Source organism: Myxine glutinosa, chromosome 1 (assembly GCF_964187855.1).
Source record: "Myxine glutinosa chromosome 1, kmMyxGlut1.1, whole genome shotgun sequence".
In the NCBI taxonomy this organism is placed as follows: domain Eukaryota; kingdom Metazoa; phylum Chordata; class Myxini; order Myxiniformes; family Myxinidae; genus Myxine; species Myxine glutinosa.
Window position 1 is genome coordinate 331,204,447 of NC_136261.1, and position 20,430 is coordinate 331,224,876.

Consider the following 20,430-nt stretch of genomic DNA (forward strand, 5'->3'; position numbering starts at 1 on the left):
TTTCATGAAATGTCAGAATTATGGAAAGTATAATTATTCATAGTAGAGTGAAAATTATTTTGAGAAAAACAAGTTACACACCCGCAGCAGACCCAAACGACTAATTATAAAAAGAAGACGTCATGCAGAGCACGACACTTGCAAAATCCACCCCCACTGCCCCAAAAAAGGTTGCCATTGATCCATCAAATTGTCCATTTCATCAAGATTAAAATTGACGATCTTGATCAAAGGTCGGATGAAAAGGATGTGAACTGCTGATTTTTTCAGATGAAAATTGATGATTTTAGAGGTTTGGCCTTGAGTTAACCTTTGACCTTTTGACCTCAAAAATAGTTGGTTTTCAAATTTAGTGACTCAATGTGCAAATGTTCTTCAATTTCCTCAAAGTCTTTGGGATGAACGATGACGTGTCGAGGTTGTTAAAAATAACAATCATGTCAGGAGTGGGATTCGAACCCACGCCTCCAGAGGAGACTGCGACCTGAACGCAGCGCCTTAGACCACTCGGCCATCCTGACCTCTTTGTCGCATGAAACGTCAGAATTATGGAAAGTATAATTATTCATTGTAGAGTGAAAATTATTTTGAGAAAAACAAGTTACACACCCGCAGCAGACCCAAACGACTAATTATAAAAAGAAGACGTCATGCAGAGCACGACACTTGCAAAATCCACCCCCACCGCCCCAAAAAAGGTTGCCATTGATCCATCAAATTGTCCATTTCATCAAGATTAAAATTGACGATCGTGATCAAAGCTCGGATTAATAGGATGTGAAGCGATGATTTTTTCAGATGAAAATTGATGATTTTAGAGGTTTGACCTTGAGTTAACCTTTGACCTTTTGACCTCAAAACGAGTTGGTTTTCAAATTTAGTGACTCATTGCGCAAATGTTCTTCAATTTCCTCAAAGTCTTTGGGATGAACGATGACGTCTCGAGGTTGTTAAAAATAATAATCATGTCAGGAGTGGGATTCAAACAAACGTCTCCAGAGGAGACTGCGACCTGAACGCAGCACCTTGGACCACTCGGCCATCCTGACTTCTTAGTCTCATGGAATGTCAGAATTATGGAAAGTATAATTATTCAGAGTAGAGTGAAAATTATTTTGAGAAAAACAAGTTACACACCCGCAGCAGACCCAAACGACTAATTATAAAAAGCAGACGTCATGCAGAGCACGACACTTGCAAAATACACCCCCACCGCCCCAAAAAAGGTTGCCATTGATCCATCAAATTGTCCATTTCATCAAGATTAAAGTTGACGATCTTGATCAAAGCTCAGGTTAACCGGATGTAAAGTGACGATTTTTCAGATGAAAATTGATGATTTTAGAGGTTTGACCTTGAGTTTACCTCTGACCATTTGACCTCAAAAATAGTTGGTTTTCCAATTTAGTGACTCAATGTGCAAATGTTCTTCAATTTCCTCAAGGACTTTGGGATGAACGATGACGTCTTGAGGTTGTTAAAAATAACAATCATGTCAGGAGTGGGATTCGAACCCACGCCTCCAGAGGAGACTGCGACCTGAACGCAGTGCCTTGGACCGCTCGGCCATCCTGACTTCTTTGTTGCATGAAACGTCAGAATTATGGAAAGTATAATTATTCATTGTAGAGTGAAAATTATTTTGAGAAAAACAAGTTACACACCCGCAGCAGACCCAAACGACTAATTATAAAAAGAAGACGTCATGCAGAGCACGACACTTGCAAAATCCACCCCCACCGCCCCAAAAAAGGTTGCCATTGATCCATCAAATTGTCCATTTCATCAAGATTAAAATTGACGATCTTGATCAAAGCTCGGATTAATAGGATGTGAAGCGATGATTTTTTCAGATGAAAATTGATGATTTTAGAGGTTTGACCTTGAGTTAACCTTTGACCTTTTGACCTCAAAACGAGTTGGTTTTCAAATTTAGTGACTCAATGTGCAAATGTTCTTCAATTTCCTCAAAGTCTTTGGGATGAACGATGACGTCTCGAGGTTGTTAAAAATAACAATCATGTCAGGAGTGGGGTTTGAACCCACGCCTCCAGAGGAGACTGCGACCTTAACGCAGCGCCTTCGACCGCTCGGCCATCCTGACTACATAGGCTCATTAAGCGTCAGAATTATGGAAAGTATCATTATTCATAGTAGAGTGAAAATTATTTTGAGAAAAACAAGTTGCACACACGCAGCAGACCCAAATGACTAATTATGAAAAGAAGACGTCATGCAGAGCACGACACTTGCAAAATCCACCCCCACCGCCCCAAAAAAGGTTGCCATTGATCCATCAAATTGTCCATTTCATCAAGATTAAAATTGACGATCTTGATCAAAGGTCGGATGAAAAGGATGTGAATTGCTGATTTTTTCAGATGAAAATTGATGATTTTAGAGGTTTGACCTTGAGTTAACCTTTGACCTTTTGACCTCAAAAATAGTTGGTTTTCAAATTTAGTGACTCAATGTGCAAATGTTCTTCAATTTCCTCAAAGTCTTTGGGATGAACGATGACGTGTCGTGGTTGTTAAAAATAACAATCATGTCAGGAGTGGGATTTGAACCCACGCCTCCAGGAAAGACTGTGACCTTGAACGCAGAGCCTTGGACTGCTCAGCCATCCTGACTTTTTAGTTTCATGAAATGTCAGAATTATGGAAAGTATAATTATTCATAGTAGAGTGAAAATTATTTTGAGAAAAACAAGTTACACACCCGCAGCAGACCCAAACGACTAATTATAAAAAGAAGACGTCATGTAGAGCACGACACTTGCAAAATCCACCCCCACCGCCCCAAAAAAGGTTGCCATTGATCCATCAAATTGTCCATTTCATCAAGATTAAAATTGACGATCTTGATCAAAGGTCGGATGAAAAGGATGTGAACTGCTGATTTTTTCAGATGAAAATTGATGATTTTAGAGGTTTGACCTTGAGTTAACCTTTGACCTTTTGACCTCAAAAGGAGTTGGTTTTCAAATTTAGTGACTCAATGTGCAAATGTTCTTCAATTTCCTCAAAGTCTTTGGGATGAACGATGACGTGTCGAGGTTGTTAAAAATAACAATCATGTCAGGAGTGGGATTCGAACCCACGCCTCCAGAGGAGACTGCGACCTGAACGCAGCGCCTTGGACCACTCGGCCATCCTGACCTCTTTGTTGCATGAAACGTCAGAATTATGGAAAGTATAATTATTCATTGTAGAGTGAAAATTATTTTGAGAAAAACAAGTTACACACCCGCAGCAGACCCAAACGACTAATTATAAAAAGAAGACGTCATGCAGAGCACGACACTTGCAAAATCCACCCCCACCGCCCCAAAAAAGGTTGCCATTGATCCATCAAATTGTCCATTTCATCAAGATTAAAATTGACGATCTTGATCAAAGCTCGGATTAATAGGATGTGAAGCGATGATTTTTTCAGATGAAAATTGATTATTTTAGAGGTTTGACCTTGAGTTAACCTTTGACCTTTTGACCTCAAAACGAGTTGGTTTTCAAATTTAGTGACTCATTGCGCAAATGTTCTTCAATTTCCTCAAAGTCCACACGGTCTCCACGTTTTTCGAAGTTAAGTCTGTTCACAATTGTATTTTGTCGAAACTGTATTTATCTTTCGGTGTGTTAAGTTATTGTGTGCAACTTTGGTTGTTTCTCGGTGTTTATCTTTCATAAATTGATCGTCTGTTTGCCGTGTCGTGTCTTGAGGCCTTGTACAGTGTGCACTGTACAACCTTGAGGCTTTGTTTTTCTCTCAGCGGTCCGTCTTTTGTGATCCAATAACTTTCGTTCTCTGTATTCCCAGGCTTTTCACCCATAGCCTACTTCCTTGTGTAAATCTCAACTCAAAAAAAAAAAAAAAAAAAAAAAAAAAACATTTTCCTTCTCTGTTCTCATTCGTTTATTCATTCTTATTCGTTCGTTCGTTCTTCGACCACGTGTTTCTCCCCCATTTCCCCAGATAGTTTTCACTCATTAACCTTCAATGTTTACATTTTCCCCTCAAGTTATGTATTCCGTCATATTTTATAACACCTTTTTCTTCTTCTTCTTTAAAAGGCTGCTTTCGACTTGCTCACCAAATCAATTCATCCCAAAAAAAATATCCATCTCCTATAGTGCCTTTTTTCTACATTCCCTAAACTCTCCTGCACTCCATCCTCCATCCAGCGTCCTTAAACGTATTTTTAACTCGAAGGTCACAAGAAACTCATTTTGCAATAAATGTTCGTTTCCCATAAATCGTACACTTTCAAAAATCCAATCTCACCCCTCCCCTCCAAATCTTCCCCATAACCCCTCCCCTCCAAATCTTCCCCATCACCCCTCCCCTCCAAATCTTCCCCATCACCCATCCCTTTCAAATCTCCCCCCTTGCCCCCTCCCTCCTATACTACCCCCTCACCCCTCCCCGCCAAGACGCCCCCTCGCCCCTCCCCTCCTAGACTCCTGCCTCACCCCTCCCCTCCAAATCTCCCCCATATCCCATCCCTTTCAAATCCCTCCCCTTGCCCCTTCCCTCCCAAACTCCCCCCTCACCCCTCACCCCTCCCCTTCAAATCTCCCCACCCTCATTGCTTCTCAATTTCCCCCCTCTCACTCCCCCTCCTCAAAGCGTCCTCCCCGCTTCTTCCCCCTTCAAACTCTCACCTCCATCTCCCCCAACCTTCTGCCTCGCTCTTCCCCCTCCTCAAATAACACCTCATTGTGGCTCACCCAATCACCATCAAACCTTTTGTCCGCCCCATCCTTCCCTTTCTCCGAGCTATTCTGAAATCTCTGACACACCTTCAACAGCTCTCCCTACCTCTTCCACCTCTTCCACATCTTACCCTACCCCTCCTCCCCCCTGTTCTGTATCTGATGCTCCCCCTTCCTCTTCATTAACGGTATGGACCTCAAACATCCGGGGCCTTCGTTCAAACTTAACTGATCTCTCCATACAGGTTGCTTCTGTCAAACCAGACGTGATCTGCTTAACAGAAACTTTCCTCCTTTATGATGTCTCTGATTCCATAGTATCTCTCCCGGGCTACTCCCTCCTCCGGTATGATAGACCTGAGCCTCGTCCTGGAGGCGGGGTTGCTATCTTTATCAAAAACTCTCTTCCTCACTCGCCCTGCACTGCACTCTCTCCACCTCACCCCCAGGAATACCTCTGGCTACGGCTTCCCCTTCGCTCCCACCTCTTGTTCATATGTGTGTTGTACCGTCCACCAAACAGTGATGACTCCATCTACATCTCGCTGTCTGATGATATGGACCAACTTCTATCTACTCATCCCAACTCTCTCTTCCTCATATGTGGTGATTTCAACTGTCATCATGCCAGTTGGCTGGGTGTGGGTACCTCTCTCACCAGCCATGGCTCCTCAGCAAAGGACTTCTGCGACTCACTGGGACTGACACAATCTGTCAATTTCCCGACCCGGATCTCAGTCAACGGAACATCTTCTCTTCTGGACTTGGTTATGACTAACTTCCCTGAAAATGTCTGCTGCTCTTCTTCTGCTCCGATCGGATCATCTGATCATGTCCTTGTTAAAGTGGACATCTCTCTGACCATCCTCAGGGAGCCTGCTCAGCGTCGACGAGTCTGGCATTTCACTCAGGCCAACTGGCACGGTCTTCAAGCAGCCATCAATCATCTGGACTGGTCTCCCATCTCTACCACCTCTGACATCAACTCATCCTGGGAATTCTTCCAAAGTAAATTGCTCTCTCTCATGCACAGATTTATCCCATCTCGTCTTCAGTTGTCATACCCTTCCTCCCGTCCATGGTACACGGAATCTTGTGGTGAGGCTGTTGCCCAGAAACAACTTGCCTTCGTCTCCTGGAAAGCAAATCCAACGGAAGGAAATCTCATTTCCTTTCACAAAGCCCGAAACAAGTGTGTGTCCACCCTCAGGAGAGCCAGGAAACAATATCTCTCCGTTCTCAAGACCGAACTCTCTTATCTGTCTCCCTCTTCCAAATCCTGGTGGCGTCTGGTCAAATCCGTTTCTGGTGTTTGTTCCCCCTCCATCCCCTCCCTTACCTCAAACGGCTACACAGCTGACTCCGCACGTGAAAAAGCTGAATGCCTCAACTCTGTGTTTGCCTCTAAATCTTGTGTCCCAAACCCATCCCTCTCTGTACCCACCATACCCAGTCGTACCCTGCTGCTCCTGGACTCCGTGTCCTTTCCTCCTGACAAGGTGGAAAAGTTTCTGTCAACCCTCGACTCTGATTCTGCAACTGGACCCGACGGCATCAGCCCACGGGTCCTAAAATCCTGCTCTGCTGCTCTATCTCACCCTCTCTCTGTTCTCTTCACCCTCTCTTTTGCTCAAGGTCAACTGCCATCTGCTTGGAAATCAGCCAACATCACCGCTTTGCACAAAAAAGGTGCAAAAACAGATCCTAGCAACTACAGACCAATCAGCCTTCTCCCAATTATCAGCAAAGTCATGGAATCCATCATTGCTTCGGATATGAAATCTTTCCTCTTCTCCAATGGCTTGATCTCTGATCATCAATTTGGTTTCAGACCAGGTCACTCTACTCTGGACATGCTGCTTCTGCTGTCTCAACAATGGATGGAGGTCCTCAATGCCAAACAGGAAATTAGAGCTGTCTCCCTCGACATATCACGTGCCTTCGACACGGTCTGGCACCCCGCTCTGCTCACCAAACTCTCCTCCTTTGGTATCCATGGAAATCTCCACGCATGGCTGGCGGACTTCCTCTCTAGTCGTCGTCAACGTGTGGCCCTGAATGGGTTTCTCTCATCTCCTCTTCCTGTTCAGGCTGGAGTTCCCCAAGGCAGTGTTCTGGGCCCCGTGCTTTTTCTGGTCTTCATCAATGATCTCTCTGACTCTCTCGAAAATCCTCTCTATCTCTTTGCTGATGACTCCACTCTCTGCCGCTCCATTCCTCTTCCCTCAGATCGGCAGTCTGCTGCCTCCTCACTCTCTGAAGACCTGGACAAAATCACAGACTGCTCAAACAAGTGGAACATGTCTTTCAATCCTGACAAATCTCACACTCTTACTATGTCTCTCCGAAAAGATCGACTGGACAACCCTCCCATCTACTTTCTCAACAATCCTCTCCAAGAAGTTCTGTCGCTCAAGATTTTGGGTCTCACTATCTGCCATGATCTTTCTTGGGAAAACCACATTTCCAAGCTGGCCTCCAAAGCCAGTCGCCGACTGGGCATCCTCCGTCGTGCGAAGTCCTTCCTCGGCACACCTGAGCTCCTCACCACATACAAGGCTTTCATCCGCAGCTCAATGGAATACTGTTCTCCCCTATGGGCCGGTGCTCCTGCCTCACACCTAGCTCGGCTTCACGCTGTTGAAACCAAAGCTTTCAGAATTATTGGAATCTCCCGCGATGAAGCTATCTCTGAGGGCCTTTCACTCACTCACCGCAGGCAGGTAGGTGGTCTTTCTGTCTTCTACCGACTCCTCTCCGGCCTTGCACCCCCAGCTCTCTCTGTGCTCTGTCCCCCAAATATTCCTACAGGTCGCACAAGATCTGCCAGCAACCCTCTGATGGTTAAACTGCCGAAATCTCGGCTCTCTGCTCACCTTCACTCTTTCATTCCTCTTTTCTCCCGCCTCTGGAACAAACTCCCTCACTCCCTTCAATCCCACTCCTCCCTCCAGGTCTTTAAAACAGCTGTTCACCACCATCTCTTATCTTCCCCCATCCAAAACCTTGATCTTTTCTACCCCCGCTAATTCACCCCAGATCCACCTTGTTTGAAATTCCAACTTCTTTCCAGGAAGTCCTGGCAGTGTCCATATGTTTTATACCTCTCCCACCGCCCCCTTCCCACGCCCCCCCCCCCCCAAAGCCCTCGCCCTCTCTCAGATCTCTCGATGTCTCCATGTCTCTCGGTCCCTGCTCTCAAATGTTGTGTTTGTGTCCTTCCCCCTCTCTCCCCATCTTGTCTACCGCTCCCTATGTTATATGTTTTATGTGTCGGTTTGTCTTTCTGTGTGATTAATGTTCGCTCTTTCACGAGCCTCGACCTTGTATACAAAAAAAAAAAAAAAAAAAAAAAAGTCTTTGGGATGAACGATGACGTCTCGAGGTTGTTAAAAATAATAATCATGTCAGGAGTGGGATTCAAACAAACGTCTCCAGAGGAGACTGCGACCTGAACGCAGCACCTTGGACCACTCGGCCATCCTGACTTCTTAGTCTCATGGAATGTCAGAATTATGGAAAGTATAATTATTCATAGTAGAGTGAAAATTATTTTGAGAAAAACAAGTTACACACCCGCAGCAGACCCAAACGACTAATTATAAAAAGCAGACGTCATGCAGAGCACGACACTTGCAAAATACACCCCCACCGCCCCAAAAAAGGTTGCCATTGATCCATCAAATTGTCCATTTCATCAAGATTAAAGTTGACGATCTTGATCAAAGCGCAGGTTAACCGGATATAAAGTGACGATTTTTCAGATGAAAATTGATGATTTTAGAGGTTTGACCTTGAGTTTACCTATGACCATTTGACCTCAAAAATAGTTGGTTTTCCAATTTAGTGACTCAATGTGCAAATGTTCTTCAATTTCCTCAAGGACTTTGGGATGAACGATGACGTCTTGAGGTTGTTAAAAATAACAATCATGTCAGGAGTGGGATTCGAACCCACGCCTCCAGAGGAGACTGCGACCTGAACGCAGCGCCTTGGACCGCTCGGCCATCCTGACTTCTTTGTTGCACGAAACGTCAGAATTATGGAAAGTATAATTATTCATTGTAGAGTGAAAATTATTTTGAGAAAAACAAGTTACACACCCGCAGCAGACCCAAACGACTAATTATAAAAAGAAGACGTCATGCAGAGCACGACACTTGCAAAATCCACCCCCACCGCCCCAAAAAAGGTTGCCATTGATCCATCAAATTGTCCATTTCATCAAGATTAAAGTTGACGATCTTGATCAAAGCTCAGGTTAACCGGATGTAAAGTGACGATTTTTCAGATGAAAATTGATGATTTTAGAGGTTTGACCTTGAGTTTACCTATGACCATTTGACCTCAAAAATAGTTGGTTTTCCAATTTAGTGACTCAATGTGCAAATGTTCTTCAATTTCCTCAAGGACTTTGGGATGAACGATGACTTTTTTTTTTTTTTTTTTTTTTTTTTTTTTATACAAGATCGAGGCTCGTGAAAGAGCTAACAATAATCACAAAAAAGACAAACCGACACACAAAACACAAAAAAACAAGGGGAGCGGCAGACAAGATGGGGAGAGAGGGGGAAGGACACAAACACAACATTTGAGAGCAGGGACATCGGGAGGACTTGGGGGGAAGTGGGAGAGGAATAAAACATATGAACGCTGCAAGGACTCTGGGGTGAATTACCGGGGGTAGAAAAGATCAAGGTTTTCGATGGGGGAAGATAAGAGATGGTGGTGAACAGCTGTTTTAAAGACCTGGAGGGAGGAGTGGGATTGAATGGAGTGGGGGAGTTTGTTCCAGAGGCGGGAGAAAAGGGGAATGAAAGAGTGAAGGTGAGCAGAGAGCCTAGACTTTGGCAGTTTAACCATAAGAGGGTTGCAGGCAGATCTTGTGCGACCTGAAGGAATATTTGGGGGACAGAGCACAGAGAGAGCTGGGGGAGCAAGGCCAGAGAGGAGTCGGTAGAAGACAGAAAGACCACCAACCTGCCTGCGGTGAGTGAGTGAAAGGCCCTCGGAGTTGACTACATCGCAGGAGATTCCAATGATTCTGAAAGCTTTGGCCTCAACAGCGTGAAGCCGAGCAAGGTGTGAGGCAGGAGCACCAGCCCAGAGGGGGGAACAGTATTCCATTGAGCTGCGGATGAAAGCCTTGTATGTGGTGAGGAGCTCAGGTGTGCCAAGGAAGGACTTCGCACGACGGAGGATGCCCAGTCGGCGACTGGCTTTGGAGGCCAGCTTGGAAATGTGGTTTTCCCAAGAAAGATCATGGCAGATAGTGAGACCCAAAAGCTTGAGCGACAGAACTTCTTGGAGAGGATTGTTGAGAAAGTAGATGGGAGGGTTGTCCAGTCAGTCCTTTCGGAGAGACATTGTAAGAGTGTGAGATTTGTCAGGATTGAAAGACATGTTCCACTTGTTTGACCAGTCTGTGATTTTGTCCAGGTCTGCAGAGAGTGAGGAGGCTGCAGACTGCCGATCTGAGGGATGAGGAATGGAGCGGCAGATAGTGGAGTCATCAGCAAAGAGATAGAGAGGATTTTCCAGAGAGTCGGAGAGGTCATTGATGAAGACCAGAAATAGCACAGGGCCCAGAACACTGCCTTGGGGAACTCCAGCCAGAACAGGAAGGGAAGATGAGAGAAATCCATTCAGGGCCACACGTCTTGAGGTTGTTAAAAATAACAATCATGTCAGGAGTGGGATTCGAACCCACGCCTCCAGAGGAGACTGCGACCTGAACGCAGCGCCTTGGACCGCTCGGCCATCCTGACTTCTTTGTTGCATGAAACGTCAGAATTATGGAAAGTATAATTATTCATTGTAGAGTGAAAATTATTTTGAGAAAAACAAGTTACACACCCGCAGCAGACCCAAACGACTAATTATAAAAAGAAGACGTCATGCAGAGCACGACACTTGCAAAATCCACCCCCACCGCCCCAAAAAAGGTTGCCATTGATCCATCAAATTGTCCATTTCATCAAGATTAAAATTGACGATCTTGATCAAAGCTCGGATTAATAGGATGTGAAGCGATGATTTTTTCAGATGAAAATTGATGATTTTAGAGGTTTGACCTTGAGTTAACCTTTGACCTTTTGACCTCAAAACGAGTTGGTTTTCAAATTTAGTGACTCAATGTGCAAATGTTCTTCAATTTCCTCAAAGTCTTTGGGATGAACGATGACGTCTCGAGGTTGTTAAAAATAACAATCATGTCAGGAGTGGGATTTGAACCCACGCCTCCAGAGGAGACTGTGACCTTAATGCAGCGCCTTAGACCGCTCGGCCATCCTGACTACATAGTCTCATTAAGCGTCAGAATTATGGAAAGTATCATTATTCATAGTAGAGTGAAAATTATTTTGAGAAAAACAAGTTGCACACACGCAGCAGACCCAAATGACTAATTATGAAAAGAAGACGTCATGCAGAGCACGACACTTGCAAAATCCACCCCCACCGCCCCAAAAAAGGTTGCCATTGATCCATCAAATTGTCCATTTCATCAAGATTAAAATTGACGATCTTGATCAAAGGTCGGATGAAAAGGATGTGAATTGCTGACTTTTTCAGATGAAAATTGATGATTTTAGAGGTTTGACCTTGAGTTAACCTTTGACCATTTGACCTCAAAAATAGTTGGTTTTCCAATTTAGTGACTCAATGTGCAAATGTTCTTCAATTTCCTCAAGGACTTTGGGATGAACGATGACGTCTTGAGGTTGTTAAAAATAACAGTCATGTCAGGAGTGGGATTCGAACCCACGCCTCCAGAGGAGACTGCGACCTGAACGCAGCGCCTTGGACCGCTCGGCCATCCTGACTTCTTTGTTGCACGAAACGTCAGAATTATGGAAAGTATAATTATTCATTGTAGAGTGAAAATTATTTTGAGAAAAACAAGTTACACACCCGCAGCAGACCCAAACGACTAATTATAAAAAGAAGACGTCATGCAGAGCACGACACTTGCAAAATCCACCCCCACCGCCCCAAAAAAGGTTGCCATTGATCCATCAAATTGTCCATTTCATCAAGATTAAAATTGACGATCTTGATCAAAGCTCGGATTAATAGGATGTGAAGCGATGATTTTTTCAGATGAAAATTGATGATTTTAGAGGTTTGACCTTGAGTTAACCTTTGACCTTTTGACCTCAAAACGAGTTGGTTTTCAAATTTAGTGACTCATTGCGCAAATGTTCTTCAATTTCCTCAAAGTCTTTGGGATGAACGATGACGTCTCGAGGTTGTTAAAAATAATAATCATGTCAGGAGTGGGATTCAAACAAACGTCTCCAGAGGAGACTGTGACCTGAACGCAGCACCTTGGACCACTCGGCCATCCTGACTTCTTAATCTCATGGAATGTCAGAATTATGGAAAGTATAATTATTCATAGTAGAGTGAAAATTATTTTGAGAAAAACAAGTTACACACCCGCAGCAGACCCAAACGACTAATTATAAAAAGCAGACGTCATGCAGAGCACGACACTTGCAAAATACACCCCCACCGCCCCAAAAAAGGTTGCCATTGATCCATCAAATTGTCCATTTCATCAAGATTAAAGTTGACGATCTTGATCAAAGCTCAGGTTAACCGGATGTAAAGTGACGATTTTTCAGATGAAAATTGATGATTTTAGAGGTTTGACCTTGAGTTTACCTATGACCATTTGACCTCAAAAATAGTTGGTTTTCCAATTTAGTGACTCAATGTGCAAATGTTCTTCAATTTCCTCAAAGTCTTTGGGATAAACGATGACGTGTCGAGGTTGTTAAAAATAACAATCATGTCAGGAGTGGGATTTGAACCCACGCCTCCAGGAGAGACTGTGACCTTGAATGCAGAGCCTTGGACTGCTCAGCCATCCTGACTTTTTAGTTTCATGAAATGTCAGAATTATGGAAAGTATAATTATTCATAGTAGAGTGAAAATTATTTTGAGAAAAACAAGTTACACACCCGCAGCAGACCCAAACGACTAATTATAAAAAGAAGACGTCATGCAGAGCACGACACTTGCAAAATCCACCCCCACCGCCCCAAAAAAGGTTGCCATTGATCCATCAAATTGTCCATTTCATCAAGATTAAAATTGACGATCTTGATCAAAGGTCGGATGAAAAGGATGTGAACTGCTGATTTTTTCAGATGAAAATTGATGATTTTAGAGGTTTGACCTTGAGTTAACCTTTGACCTTTTGACCTCAAAAATAGTTGGTTTTCAAATTTAGTGACTCAATGTGCAAATGTTCTTCAATTTCCTCAAAGTGTTTGGGATGAACGATGACGTCTCGAGGTTGTTAAAAATAATAATCATGTCAGGAGTGGGATTTGAACCCACGCCTCCAGAGGAGACTGCGACCTTAACGCAGCGCCTTAGACCGCTCGGCCATCCTGACTACATAGTCTCATTAAGCGTCAGAATTATGGAAAGTATCATTATTCATAGTAGAGTGAAAATTATTTTGAGAAAAACAAGTTGCACACACGCAGCAGACCCAAATGACTAATTATGAAAAGAAGACGTCATGCAGAGCACGACACTTGCAAAATCCACCCCCACCGCCCCAAAAAAGGTTGCCATTGATCCATCAAATTGTCCATTTCATCAAGATTAAAATTGACGATCTTGATCAAAGGTCGGATGAAAAGGATGTGAATTGCTGATTTTTTCAGATGAAAATTGATGATTTTAGAGGTTTGACCTTGAGTTAACCTTTGACCTTTTGACCTCAAAAATAGTTGGTTTTCAAATTTAGTGACTCAATGTGCAAATGTTCTTCAATTTCCTCAAAGTCTTTGGGATAAACGATGACGTGTCGAGGTTGTTAAAAATAACAATCATGTCAGGAGTGGGATTTGAACCCATGCCTCCAGGAGAGACTGTGACCTTGAACGCAGAGCCTTGGACTGCTCAGCCATCCTGACTTTTTAGTTTCATGAAATGTCAGAATTATGGAAAGTATAATTATTCATAGTAGAGTGAAAATTATTTTGAGAAAAACAAGTTACACACCCGCAGCAAACCCAAACGACTAATTATAAAAAGAAGACGTCATGCAGAGCACGACACTTGCAAAATCCACCCCCACCGCCCCAAAAAAGGTTGCCATTGATCCATCAAATTGTCCATTTCATCAAGATTAAAATTGACGATCTTGATCAAAGGTCGGATGAAAAGGATGTGAACTGCTGATTTTTTCAGATGAAAATTGATGATTTTAGAGGTTTGACCTTGAGTTAACCTTTCACCTTTTGACCTCAAAAATAGTTGGTTTTCAAATTTAGTGACTCAATGTGCAAATGTTCTTCAATTTCCTCAAAGTCTTTGGGATGAACGATGACGTGTCGAGGTTGTTAAAAATAACAATCATGTCAGGAGTGGGATTTGAACCCACGCCTCCAGGTGAGACTGTGACCTTGAACGCAGAGCCTTGGACTGCTCAGCCATCCTGACTTTTTAGTTTCATGAAATGTCAGAATTATGGAAAGTATAATTATTCATAGTAGAGTGAAAATTATTTTGAGAAAAACAAGTTACACACCCGCAGCAGACCCAAACGACTAATTATAAAAAGAAGACGTCATGCAGAGCACGACACTTGCAAAATCCACCCCCACCGCCCCAAAAAAGGTTGCCATTGATCCATCAAATTGTCCATTTCATCAAGATTAAAATTGACGATCTTTATCAAAGCTCGGGTTAACAGGATGTGAAGTGATGATTTTTTCAGATGAAAATTGATGATTTTAGAGGTTTGACCTTGAGTTAACCTTTGACCTTTTGACCTCAAAAATAGTTGGTTTTCAAATTTAGTGACTCAATGTGCAAATGTTCTTCAATTTCCTCAAAGTGTTTGGGATGAACGATGACGTCTCGAGGTTGTTAAAAATAATAATCATGTCAGGAGTGGGATTTGAACCCACGCCTCCAGAGGAGACTGCGACCTTAACGCAGCGCCTTAGACCGCTCGGCCATCCTGACTACATAGTCTCATTAAGCGTCAGAATTATGGAAAGTATCATTATTCATAGTAGAGTGAAAATTATTTTGAGAAAGACAAGTTACACACCCGCAGCAGACCCAAACGACTAATTTTAAAAAGAAGACACCATGCAGAGCACGACACTTACAAAGTACACCCCACCACCCCAAAAAAGGTTGCCATTGATCCATCAAATTGTCCATTTCATCAATATTAAAATTGACGATCTTGATCAAAGCTCGGGTTAACAGGATGTGAAGCGACGATTTTTCAGATGAAAATTGATGATCTCAGAGGTTTGACCTTGAGTTTAGCTTTGGCCTTTTGACCTCAAAAATAGTTGGTTTTTCGATTTAGTGACTCAATGCGCAAATGTTCTTCCATTTCCTCAAAGTTTTTGGGATGAACGATGACGTCTCGAGGTTGTTAAAAATAACAATCATGTCAGGAGTGGGATTTGAACCCACGCCTCCAGGGGAGACTGTGACCTTGAATGCAGCACCTTGGACCGCTCGGCCATCCTGACTTCTTAGTCTCATGGAATGTCAGAATTATGGAAAGTATAATTATTCATAGTAGAGTGAAAATTATTTTGAGAAAAACAAGTTACACACCCGCAGCAGACCCAAACGACTAATTATAAAAAGCAGACGTCATGCAGAGCACGACACTTGCAAAATGCACCCCCACCGCCCCAAAAAAGGTTGCCATTGATCCATCAAATTGTCCATTTCATCAAGATTAAAGTTGACGATCTTGATCAAAGCTCAGGTTAACCGGATGTAAAGTGACGATTTTTCAGATGAAAATTGATGATTTTAGAGGTTTGACCTTGAGTTTACCTATGACCGTTTGACCTCAAAAATAGTTGGTTTTCCAATTTAGTGACTCAATGTGCAAATGTTCTTCATTTTCCTCAAGGACTTTGGGATGAACGATGACGTCTCGAGGTTGTTAAAAATAACAATCATGTCAGGAGTGGGATTCGAACCCACGCCTCCAGAGGAGACTGTGACCTGAATGCAGCGCCTTGGACCACTCGGCCATCCTGACCTCTTTGTTGCATGAAACGTCAGAATTATGGAAAGTATAATTATTCATTGTAGAGTGAAAATTATTTTGAGAAAAACAAGTTACACACCCGCAGCAGACCCAAACGACTAATTATAAAAAGAAGACGTCATGCAGAGCACGACACTTGCAAAATCCACCCCCACCGCCCCAAAAAAGGTTGCCATTGATCCATCAAATTGTCCATTTCATCAAGATTAAAATTGACGATCTTGATCAAAGCTCGGATTAATAGGATGTGAAGCGATGATTTTTTCAGATGAAAATTGATGATTTTAGAGGTTTGACCTTGAGTTAACCTTTGACCTTTTGACCTCAAAACGAGTTGGTTTTCAAATTTAGTGACTCATTGTGCAAATGTTCTTCAATTTCCTCAAAGTCTTTGGGATGAACGATGACGTCTCGAAGTTGTTAAAAATAATAATCATATCAGGAGTGGGATTTGAACCGAAGCCGCCAGAAGAGACTGCAGCCTGAACGCAGCGCCTTAGACCGCTCAGCCATCCTGACGACATACTCATTAAGCGTCAGAATTTTGGAAAGTATAATTATTCATAGTAGAGTGAAAATTATTTTGAGAAAGACAAGTTACACACCCGCAGCAGACCCAAACGACTAATTATAAAAAGAAGACGTCATGCAGAGCACGACACTTGCAAAATCCACCCCTAACGCCCCAAAAAAGGTTGCCATTGATCCATCAAATTGTCCATTTCAGCAAGATTAAAATTGACGATCTTGATCAAAGCTCGGGTTAACAGGATGCGAAGCGATGATTTTTCAGATGAAAATTGATGGTTTCAGAGGTTTGACCTTGAGTTTAGCTTTGGCCTTTTGACCTCAAAAATAGTTGGTTTTTCGATTTTGTGACTCAATGTGCAAATGTTCTTCAATTTCCTCAAAGTCTTTGGGATGAAGGATGACGCCTCGAGGTTGTTAAAAATAATAATCATGTCAGGAGTGGGATTACGAACCCACGCCTCCAGAAGAGACTGCGACATGAACGCAGCAACTCAGACCACTCGGCCATGCTGACACCATATCATCACAACATCCTGACTCCTTGTCATCACAACATCCTGACTCCTTGTCATCACAACATCCTGACTCCTTGTCATCACAACTTCCTGTTGATTCAATTTTTTTTTCAAAAGGACAGAGAAAAATACATTCATGTTGTTTACAGAGAAACAAGTTTAACATCACCTTGACCAGATGATGCATGTTCAGCATCGCTTGGAAATAATCTTTCAAAATAAAGAAAACAATGTTGGAAAATTCACAAAAAAATTCTAAATGGTTGCTGTTGTTGCTGCTGTTATTGGAATTCTTGTTGGGGGTCGATTTTTGAAATGTGCACCCATGGGCTGGACAGCTGACGGGCCACACCTTCATCTAACGCTTGACTCCACCCACCATTGTGCCAAGACGAAGAGATATGGTCGCCATCTTGTTTCGTGCAGGGATGAGTGCATTCGGCCCATGCAGGCCCCTGCTGATTATGGACTGCCCAGCTTTGCTTCGTCACGTTTCCATTGGCTTTGTGTCGAGTGTTAACTTATTAGTTCGGTTTAATCAAGACCCAGAAACGTGTTACGTAATTTTTGAACGGCGCATTAAATGCGTTTCCCAATCGGCCCATTGCCGGATTTTTCAAGCCCATTCAATCACGCCAAATGACAAAGTGAACAAGCATTCTGAGTATTGCGTTGCAATACATGTCCCCTCCCGGCATTGGGTGGCACTGGCACAGAAGACAGTATTATGAATTACCGCACTCAAATTATAGTCCGGAAAACTGTTGGAGAAGTTCCCAAAGTTCAAACTGCCATAACTTTGTCAGAAATGATCGAAACGTGGTGAAGTTCGAACTTGATCTGTAACTTATCATGAGGAAACCATGTACCAAGTTTGAAATCATAAGCATTAAGAGTTTCGGGGAAAAGTGCAGAAAGCTGTTCTTTGCGTGACGGACTGATGGACTGACGGACCGACAGACTGACGGACCGACAGACTGACAGACGGAGGGACGGAGTGCAAACCTCCAGTCCCCCACGGTGTACACCGGTCGGGGACTAATAACCATGTATAGGTTTTTACAAACAAAATGTTTATAAGCACAGAGAGCGCGGGAGAGCGAAAACTTCCTGACTGAGTAAACCATGAAGCAATACAGCTTGAACTATTATGACCAGACAATGGTTGTTTGTCCGTGTTCCATTCTTTTAAAAATGCTGAGCGTCAAGCAAGGAGGCAGCACAAACTCTTTTAAACGTGCTTGGGCAGACTCAGCCAGGACTCCAAACACTGACCTCGCACACTCAGAGAAGACACTCCAACCACGACGTGATTGAGAGTGTCAGAACAATCATGTCAGGAGTGGGATTATGAACCCACACCTCCAGGGGAGACTGCGACCTGAACGCAGAGCGTTGGACTGCTCGGCCATCCTGACTTTTTAGTTTCATGAAATGTCAGAATTATGGAAAGTATAATTATTCATAGTAGAGTGAAAATTATTTTGAGAAAAACAAGTTGCACACCCGCAGCAGACCCAAACGACTAATTATAAAAAGAAGACGTCATGCAGAGCACCACACTTGCAAAATCCACCCCCACCACCCCAAAAAAGGTTGCCATTGATCCATCAAATTGTCCATTTCATCAAGATTAAAATTGACGATCTTTATCAAAGCTCGGGTTAACAGGATGTGAAGTGATGATTTTTTCAGATGAAAATTGATGATTTTAGAGGTTTGACCTTGAGTTAACCTTTGACCTTTTGACCTCAAAAATAGTTGGTTTTCAAATTTAGTGACTCAATGTGCAAATGTTCTTCAATTTCCTCAAAGTCTTTGGGATAAACGATGACGTGTCGAGGTTGTTAAAAATAACAATCATGTCAGGAGTGGGATTTGAACCCACGCCTCCAGGAGAGACTGTGACCTTGAACGCAGAGCCTTGGACTGCTCAGCCATCCTGACTTTTTAGTTTCATGAAATGTCAGAATTATGGAAAGTATAATTATTCATAGTAGAGTGAAAATTATTTTGAGAAAAACAAGTTACACACCCGCAGCAGACCCAAACGACTAATTATAAAAAGAAGACGTCATGCAGAGCACGACACTTGCAAAATCCACCCCCACCGCCCCAAAAAAGGTTGCCATTGATCCATCAAATTGTCCATTTCATCAAGATTAAAATTGACGATCTTGATCAAAGGTCGGATGAAAAGGATGTGAACTGCTGATTTTTTCAGATGAAAATTGATGATTTTAGAGGTTTGACCTTGAGTTAACCTTTCACCTTTTGACCTCAAAAATAGTTGGTTTTCAAATTTAGTGACTCAATGTGCAAATGTTCTTCAATTTCCTCAAAGTCTTTGGGATGAACGATGACGTGTCGAGGTTGTTAAAAATAACAATCATGTCAGGAGTGGGATTTGAACCCACGCCTCCAGGTGAGACTGTGACCTTGAACGCAGAGCCTTGGACTGCTCAGCCATCCTGACTTTTTAGTTTCATGAAATGTCAGAATTATGGAAAGTATAATTATTCATAGTAGAGTGAAAATTATTTTGAGAAAAACAAGTTACACACCCGCAGCAGACCCAAACGACTAATTATAAAAAGAAGACGTCATGCAGAGCACGACACTTGCAAAATCCACCCCCACCGCCCCAAAAAAGGTTGCCATTGATCCATCAAATTGTCCATTTCATCAAGATTAAAATTGACGATCTTTATCAAAGCTCGGGTTAACAGGATGTGAAGTGATGATTTTTTCAGATGAAAATTGATGATTTTAGAGGTTTGACCTTGAGTTAACCTTTGACCTTTTGACCTCAAAAATAGTTGGTTTTTCGATTTTGTGACTCAATGTGCAAATGTTCTTCAATTTCCTCAAAGTCTTTGGGATGAAGGATGACGCCTCGAGGTTGTTAAAAATAATAATCATGTCAGGAGTGGGATTACGAACCCACGCCTCCAGAAGAGACTGCGACATGAACGCAGCAACTCAGACCACTCGGCCATGCTGACACCATATCATCACAACATCCTGACTCCTTGTCATCACAACATCCTGACTCCTTGTCATCACAACATCCTGACTCCTTGTCATCACAACTTCCTGTTGATTCAATTTTTTTTTCAAAAGGACAGAGAAAAATACATTCATGTTGTTTACAGAGAAACAAGTTTAACATCACCTTGACCAGATGATGCATGTTCAGCATCGCTTGGAAATAATCTTTCAAAATAAAGAAAACAATGTTGGAAAATTCACAAAAAAATTCTAAATGGTTGCTGTTGTTGCTGCTGTTATTGGAATTCTTGTTGGGGGTCGATTTTTGAAATGTGCACCCATGGGCTGGACAGCTGACGGGCCACACCTTCATCTAACGCTTGACTCCACCCACCATTGTGCCAAGACGAAGAGATATGGTCGCCATCTTGTTTCGTGCAGGGATGAGTGCATTCGGCCCATGCAGGCCCCTGCTGATTATGGACTGCCCAGCTTTGCTTCGTCACGTTTCCATTGGCTTTGTGTCGAGTGTTAACTTATTAGTTCGGTTTAATCAAGACCCAGAAACGTGTTACGTAATTTTTGAACGGCGCATTAAATGCGTTTCCCAATCGGCCCATT

The 20,430-nt window shown here is 42.9% G+C and overlaps 12 non-coding genes across 12 annotated transcripts; all 12 read right to left on the minus strand.

The window, feature by feature from the left end:
- Positions 1-438: 438 nt before the first annotated feature.
- On the minus strand, positions 439-521 carry TRNAL-CAG (transfer RNA leucine (anticodon CAG)). Its single transcript has one exon. It is a non-coding gene; the product is annotated as a tRNA-Leu (tRNA).
- A 972-nt stretch (positions 522-1,493) lies between these two features.
- TRNAL-CAG (transfer RNA leucine (anticodon CAG)) lies at positions 1,494-1,576 on the minus strand. Its single transcript has one exon. It is a non-coding gene; the product is annotated as a tRNA-Leu (tRNA).
- A 445-nt stretch (positions 1,577-2,021) lies between these two features.
- Positions 2,022-2,104, minus strand: TRNAL-AAG (transfer RNA leucine (anticodon AAG)). Its single transcript has one exon. It is a non-coding gene; the product is annotated as a tRNA-Leu (tRNA).
- A 974-nt stretch (positions 2,105-3,078) lies between these two features.
- Positions 3,079-3,161, minus strand: TRNAL-CAG (transfer RNA leucine (anticodon CAG)). The gene has a single exon. It is a non-coding gene; the product is annotated as a tRNA-Leu (tRNA).
- A 5,486-nt stretch (positions 3,162-8,647) lies between these two features.
- TRNAL-CAG (transfer RNA leucine (anticodon CAG)) lies at positions 8,648-8,730 on the minus strand. The gene has a single exon. It is a non-coding gene; the product is annotated as a tRNA-Leu (tRNA).
- A 1,670-nt stretch (positions 8,731-10,400) lies between these two features.
- On the minus strand, positions 10,401-10,483 carry TRNAL-CAG (transfer RNA leucine (anticodon CAG)). The gene has a single exon. It is a non-coding gene; the product is annotated as a tRNA-Leu (tRNA).
- Positions 10,484-10,928: 445 nt separating this feature from the next.
- Positions 10,929-11,011, minus strand: TRNAL-AAG (transfer RNA leucine (anticodon AAG)). The gene has a single exon. It is a non-coding gene; the product is annotated as a tRNA-Leu (tRNA).
- A 445-nt stretch (positions 11,012-11,456) lies between these two features.
- Positions 11,457-11,539, minus strand: TRNAL-CAG (transfer RNA leucine (anticodon CAG)). The gene has a single exon. It is a non-coding gene; the product is annotated as a tRNA-Leu (tRNA).
- A 1,501-nt stretch (positions 11,540-13,040) lies between these two features.
- On the minus strand, positions 13,041-13,123 carry TRNAL-AAG (transfer RNA leucine (anticodon AAG)). The gene has a single exon. It is a non-coding gene; the product is annotated as a tRNA-Leu (tRNA).
- Positions 13,124-14,626: 1,503 nt separating this feature from the next.
- On the minus strand, positions 14,627-14,709 carry TRNAL-AAG (transfer RNA leucine (anticodon AAG)). Its single transcript has one exon. It is a non-coding gene; the product is annotated as a tRNA-Leu (tRNA).
- A 443-nt stretch (positions 14,710-15,152) lies between these two features.
- TRNAL-CAA (transfer RNA leucine (anticodon CAA)) lies at positions 15,153-15,236 on the minus strand. The gene has a single exon. It is a non-coding gene; the product is annotated as a tRNA-Leu (tRNA).
- A 444-nt stretch (positions 15,237-15,680) lies between these two features.
- TRNAL-CAG (transfer RNA leucine (anticodon CAG)) lies at positions 15,681-15,763 on the minus strand. The gene has a single exon. It is a non-coding gene; the product is annotated as a tRNA-Leu (tRNA).
- Positions 15,764-20,430: the final 4,667 nt, after the last annotated feature.